We start from the raw sequence: 7,619 nt of genomic DNA, 5'->3' as shown, positions 1-7,619 counted from the left end.
TATTAACTTCTAGATATAACAATTAGGGGAAATTACAATTATAATTACAATTATAGCCTTGTTGTGGAAGAGTGAGGAATTGGTTTCTACCTTTTAATCTCTTGTGTTTTAATCATCCAGAAAAGTCAATTATGATCATACATTGCCCACTTACGGTTTAATTTAGCCTAAACATTAATTAGAGCTCAAATTCCATAATTACCATTTTGCCTTTTATCGCCTTATCACTTCATAATTCTTTAAATTTAACTCAAATGACTTTGAAATTTTTATTCTACCCCGTTCATGGGTCAATTAAAATATCAGATGATAAAATGTGATTTTTTTTAATTTTTATTTAATTTATATAATTATTTTAACTCAAAAGTAGGATTTTCAATGTTAATTTATTTAGTTAATCAAAGTAATTTTTTTTTGTTCATGGGAAAATTATTGGAGGTTCACATAGATCAAATGACCACTTGAACAAAATTCCATAATTTTAAAATTATATTTTAATTATTTTAATTGTTTATTGATTTTAGTGATTAATAAAATATAAAATATAAATATAATTTAATTTCAAAAATCACTTTTTATATTTTTCTTAGATCTCTCTGAGTTCAGAGAACTCAAAGAAACAAACTTTTCATTTTGTGAATTTTATTTTCTTTATCATAATTATTTTAATGGAAAATTAAGAAGAAATACATTTTTATCATTTAAAAATACATAATTAAATTAGAAAAATTAGGAAAAATATTTTTAAGGGTCTCAAGTGATTAGGGAATAATTAGGAATACTTTTGGGAATTTTCATATTTTTTGCATTATTTATTTATTTTTAATTTGAAAAGTAGTTCAAAAATGAACTATTTATTTTAAAATAATTTTTATTTTTTCTAAGTGAACCTGATCAGTTAGCCACTATCTCACGCTCACCAGCTCTGAACTCATATGTGTCGCTCTTAAGTTATTGCATTTATTTAATTATTTTAATGCAAAAAATGTCATTTTACTTAGAAAATAGACTTTAATTATCAAATCAATTCAAATGAGTTTCAAATTTTTACAGAGAGTTAAAATAGCTATTATATACAGTGTGAAATCATTTTTTGCAATTATTGAATTATATTATATTTATTTAATTTTTTATGAATTAAAATGACTTAATTAGCTAGAACATTATGTAAAAACATTAAAATGCATTTAATATTTTTACCAGAGCCCTCTGACCACAGAAAACCTACTAAAATAAGTCCCATATTTTTATAATTTAGATTTTAATTAATTTATTTAATTTTAGGCAAAAGAATAGACAACTAGGCTTGAAATTTAGGATTTTAAGGCTAGAGATGCTCTATGATCCTGGAAAAATTAAAGAATATCCCTATTAACATGAGGAATCAACCCCTAAATCAACCCCTAAAGTTTCTAAAGTTTCAAGCCATGGTGATTAACGTTTACTTAATTAGAATTAAAATAGTCCAAAGGGTATTTAATTAATTAAAAATTACAGACATGCAAAATAATTTTTTTTAATTATAAATTTTTTTTATTCAAAATTATTCTCCTCTATTCACTGAGCAAGAAGGTATTTTTATTTTATTTTTCTAATTTTTCTACACCAAGTTATGTATTTTCTAAGTTTCTAAATTAAAATAAATCAAGAATAACATATTTTCCTACTTATCCATGTCAACTTATGGCGCTCTGAATTTTCCATGCGTCGTTGCGCTATTGGATGATGCCATCTAACTCAGCGCTGACTCGACCCGCGCTTTATGTTCCATTTCCTCATTCGACTGCATCAATGTTGTCCGTTCGATACACGCGCGATCGGACGGTCCCTGGTCATTGACCTCGACTGACCTAGCTTGAGTTTGATTGCTGGTGGAAAATATCCACTTGGTTTAGCTACTTATGGAAAGAGATCCCCTAATACAAGAGACCCTTGATCCATGGCTCAACTAGGTTGGGCTAGGTGGGTCTAACTTGGTTCCTAGGGCTCAAATATTAGCTATGGTGACCATGGCTTGGTCAATTTCAATGAAATTGGTCAAATTTGGGGTTTGGGTTCAAACTTGGGCTTTTGGTTTGAATTTGGGTCTAGGCTGGGTTTGGGCTAAGTCTTGGTTCAATTTATTGATCATGATGTAGATGATTATCATGAGAAGTTTTGAAAAGAAATTTGGTGATTTTGAAATGATTGGGAGGTTCAAATTAGTGGAATTTGGCTCATGGTCAATTTTGGGGCATTTGGGTTAGACTTGAGTTTGGATTTGTCTAGGGTTTGTGGCTCATGGTCAATTTTGGGGCATTTGGGTTAGACTAGAGTTTGGATTTGTCTAGGGTTTGGTTTGTCTAGGGTTTGTGTTTGGTTAAATTTGGTTCAAGGGATTGTGATAAAGGGTTCTGGATATCAATTGGGATGAAATTATGGAGTTATGAGGTTCAATTTGGTGACATTTAGGATGTAAGGCAAAATTGAGGATTTAGATTTAGGTGGGATTTGAGTGAGGTTTGAGTTCAGGTTAAGACCAATTGAAGACTCAAATTGATCAAGGGGAATATTATGAGGAGTTTGGAACTCAGAATTGGGGAAATTGGTTTGGTTATGGGGTTTAATTTGGGGGAATTTGAGTATATGGTCAAAATTGGGAATTTTAAGTGAGCTTGGAATTTAGGCTTGAATTAGGTTCAAATGGGCTTCAATTTAGTTTTAATTTGGATTGGACATGATGAATTTTGATTTGGAATTGAAATTGGGGAAGATTGAAGTCAAATTGGTGGAAATTGGGGGTGATTTGGGGTAATTGGGCCTTAAAGGGCAAAATTGGGATTTTTGTCATAATTGGTCAAATTGGACTTCATGAGTGGTCAAAATTGGTTTTAGGAGTGTTTGAAATGATTTGGGAGGCTTTGGGAAAATTTGGGCCACCAAGGGCATTTTGGTAATTTTGGGAAAGTTAGGGGGCAAAAGGTTAAATTGAGTATTTGGGTAGGATGAAATCAGTTGAGAATGCTAATAATAAAATTACCCTTTTTTGAGCCATGAAACCAAGAGAGCTCCCATTATGGATCCTCCATATGCCGGTCTTAGCCAAACCCAAGCCCAGGGCTAATAGTTTAGAGGACCATCCACATGAGTTTTCAAAAGAGTAAGGGATCAAGCTAAGCATATTTGGTTAAGGGTTTAGCTTGTGAGTGAAGGTGAGGGGTATCAAGTTTGTGTGTGAAACACTGACCAAGAGACACCACTCAGGGTTAACCCTAACGCCGAACAGTCCTATGGAGACTCTTCTTGAGCTCCCCCATATTGGCTCCACCTACTAAGTGCTAGATATTAGAACCAACACGTGGAACTTCAAGATGAACAAATAAGAGATTTATAATTTCTAATGGCTAGGGTTCCTTTACTAGTTTTTTAGGAATAACTAATAAAAAAATCCTATGGCTAGAGACTAAACCTCAACCAAAAGTGAGGGCAACACTTATCAATTTATAATATTCTCTCAAAAAAATTTTGTGATGCTCTGTGATGTAATGCTTCACTCCATGAAGTTTATGTGAGTGAAAAGAATTTCTTTTTATCATAATATTTTAAAATGAGTTAGTGACATGTCTAAAATATGTTACTTTTATTTGCACATTTAATGCCTATTTTTAATGATATTGTGTTTTAATGTAAGCTATTTTTGATGTTTTTGATTACAGGTACACTAAATGGAGCAAGTGGAGCAAATGGAATGAAAAGAGAGCAATCTGGAGCCATAAGAAGCAAAAAGGCCAAAGTTGACCTGACGCCTTGACGACAGGATCTAGCGCTTAGTCATCAGACAACAGAGAGACTGACACATAGGCACTAAAAACAGTTTTCTAGATGGTTCAATGAATGTAAACGAATTTTAGGGGGGTACTGAAGTGACTTTTGGGGATTTTGAGAGCTCCATTTAAATAGACTTCTGGAGAGTCCAAGGAGAGCCTTTTGGAGGGAGAGCCTTTTGAAGGGAGAGTATTTTAAGGAAGAGCTTTTTGGAGAGGGAGAGAGAAGGGCTTGGAAATTCTTACAGGCTTGAAGGATTTCCTTAGTGGCTTTCTTAGATTTGAAGGAGAAGAGGAGAAGTGAGAGATATCTTCTTCACTGCAATTCTAAGTGAGATTGGAGTGGAATTGTAAGGAGAGAGAGAGAGAGAGAGAGTGATTCAAAGGAACTAGAAGGATTGCTTGGGAAGGAGTTTAAGACAAGTTGTGTATTTTGTTTATTTTACTTAATTTATTTTTGTAAACTTATATTTATCTATAAATCCATGTGTTGTTGTCTTCCCCATGAGATATAAGTAGTTTCTTTTGTCTTTCTCTTTGCAATGAGGAATAATTATGTTTAGGAATAAGGTTTCAGTAGAAGTACTTTTAATACTATAAATTGTCATGATTTAAACTCTATGCTTAATTTAGTTATCGCTCCGGTTAATTGATTTGTTAAAATATGTTGTGAAGCATAATGACCCGAAAGGACTATGCTTTCATCAACATAGTAAGGGTCACATTTAGTCTCATGGATGAGAATGTAGTCCATGGGGTTAAGTGCAAATAAATAAGGAAAGAAGTTTTGATGGGCATAAATTTGAGATTTTAGAGTGACGGGCTATGATAAAATTTCCAATTTGATCCAAATGTTTGGAACATAAAGCGAGATGTTAGCCTTTAGGTGAAGGGTAAGTGAGAACTCTAGAGTGACAGCTAGTATCTTCCCAGCTTAACTACATATTTAGACACTTAACTCTGGATTAGCCAATATTTTTTATGCACTCAAGAGAGGGTAAAGAACATGTAAGCTCCTATTTGGCACAATACATTAATTATATTTAAACTTATTTGATTCCTACATTGATTATAAACTCATTGTAAGGGGAATGATATTTTATACAATTTGAACTCTTCTATACATCGTTACTTTAGAATTACTTCGTGGTAACTTTACATTTGGTTTTTTAGATTGCCTTACATTTGTATTATGTATTTGTTTAGCAAACTTAACATTCTTTTAAATTTTGTAGGATTAGTTAATACATAAAATTTTTTTATCATTTCTTAAATAAGTTAACTACAGTTTAAGGAGGATTCAACTAAAGTCAAACTACAAGAGTTTTTCCTATCCCTGTGAGATCAATACTTAGGACTCTATTAGAGCTTTATATTACTTGAAACATACGTATAGTTGCACAGTACCCCTAGTGTGTGAACAATTCTATCAACTTTACATAATATTTAATTTTGTACACTAGCCGCTTAATACAAATTAGGTCAAGCTTTTGACCATCTTTCAGGACTTTGCATAATTGTGATTCTTGTCAGTTAGCATTAGCATAATGACACAATCCATGTATTTGTCTCATAGCAGTAGTGATAGTGATCAGGACAATGAGGATGAGTTAAAATGTACTTTTGAGGCATTTCTTATAGAGTTTTTCAAAGTAAACCCAAGGCCTGTCAATGCATAATATTCTCTCAAAAAAATTTCATGATGCTCTGTCATGTAATGCTTCACTCCAAGAAGTGTATGTGAGTGAAATTTTTTTTTTTACCATAATATTTGAAATTGGGTTTGCATAAGCAAGATGAAGCAATCCATGTATTTGTCTCCTAGCAGTGATGATAGAGATCATGTCAATGATGATCAATGAAAATGTACTTTTGAGGCATTTCTTATAGAATTTTTTGAAGTAAAATCTAAGGCCCATATTTGCATAATGTTCTCTCAGAAAAATTTTATGATGCTCTATGATGTAATGTTTCACTCCATGAAGTTTATACGGGCGAAAAAGTTTCTTTTTACCATAATCTTTGAAATTTGGTTTGCATGAGCATGATGAAACAATCCATCTATTTGTCTTCTAGCAGCGGTGATATTGATCATGACAATGATGATCAATGGAAGTGTACTTTTTGAGACATTTCTTATAAACTTTTGAAAGTAAACACAAGGGCTACCAATGCATAATATTTTCTCTAAGAAGTTTCATGATGCTTTGTGATGTCATGCTTCACTCCATGAAGTTTTTGTATGTGAAAAGAATTTCCTTTTACCATAATCTTTTAAATTGTGTTGGCATGAGCATGATGAAGCAATCCATCAATCATTTTTTGAAAACACCAAACTTTGTGGCAACAAAAAATTATAAAAACACATTGAAGTGAAATGCTCTTCACACTGCATAAATTGATCCCCTTTTCTGCTATCCAAAATTGATCTCATCAGGATTGCATAAATTGATCCCCTTTTCTGCTATCCAAAATTAATCTCATCAGGATACAATGGTGCCATCACAACAATAACACCACAGCCTCAATCACAACAAACGGAAGGGGAATCACCAACACCACAAATTCACCACCATCAAAATAATAACACCACCACCTCCATCACAACAAACAGAAGGAGAAAAACTAACACCATCGCCTCCATCACCACCATCAAAGACCAACACAGTCATAAAAAAGTTCCAAAAGAGACATCAACATCCAATAGAAACGATAAACCAAAATGACGTATGCGAAAAATGATAGAAAATGAGATACCAGAGTCCAAAACGAGATGTTAGGGCAAACAAAGAACGAAAGATCACACATTTGATTAGGGCAGACGATGAAGCAAGCAATCATAGAGGGGCATCCACGGTAATAGATACCATAAGAAACGTGGGCTGCGAGGTCGAACCTGCAGGCCGCGTTTTGCTTAAAATACTCCTCGATGTGCCCAAACCGCTGCCCCAAATGACTTGAAACTGCGACACGAAGCCGCGCTGCGCCCCGAATGCCTCCCCAAATGGTGCTAAAGCCTTTCTTTAAATAAAGTTCCTCCAAGTTCTTCCCTCACTGTTCCCTCAATAGTTTTATTGAAAAAGAAGAAAAAAGACTAAGAAGAGGCACAGAAGAAGATCAAGATATGTGAAGAAGAAGACCCTTTTTTCCTTGGAGCTCCTCTAAAGTCCCTTCCGAACTGATGGCACAAATGACACTCTCCCCTTGCTTCTTTCTATTGAGAGAGATAACCCTTGATTCAAAAACTTGATTTGGCCTCTTGCCTCATTTGATATAGGCCCAAGTATCCAAATATACCATTTTTGGGTAAAAAACTAGTCAAAAAGAACTATCCAGTGGTCACGATGGCGTCATCGACGGAAATCCAGGGATCAGAACTTAAACATGCGGAGCAAGTCGGATCAACGTAACCATGTTTGAGATCGGGCGTGGCACACCCTTATTGAAAGTATCGCAGAAGGGTTCCCGACATGGTCATGCCTGCGTCTCGACGTAATTATGTTGGGCGGTTTGTTAGGCCGGCATGGTCATGCCACTATAGGCTGTGTTGCAACCTGTGGAGAATTGGGTGTGGCATGCCTGAAAGGGGCATAATTAGCCAAAATCTCAGTTTGCTCAGCGTGGTCATGCCGCTCTCGGGCGTGGTCATCTTAAGGGAGGAGGTTGCCATGATTGGCGTGGCTTAGAACATGGCTACCCCCATTTTGAGCGTGGTACACTAAGAGTTAAATGTGGCCACACTGGATCCTTAGGCCCTTTTGTCCTCCAGAAATACATTGTGGAGCGTGGTACACTAAGAGTTAAATGTGGCCACAC

The sequence above is a fragment of the Phalaenopsis equestris genome, unplaced genomic scaffold (genome assembly GCF_001263595.1).
Source record: "Phalaenopsis equestris unplaced genomic scaffold, ASM126359v1 Scaffold199584, whole genome shotgun sequence".
Lineage (NCBI taxonomy): Eukaryota > Viridiplantae > Streptophyta > Magnoliopsida > Asparagales > Orchidaceae > Phalaenopsis > Phalaenopsis equestris.
This window is presented reverse-complemented; position numbering follows the sequence as displayed.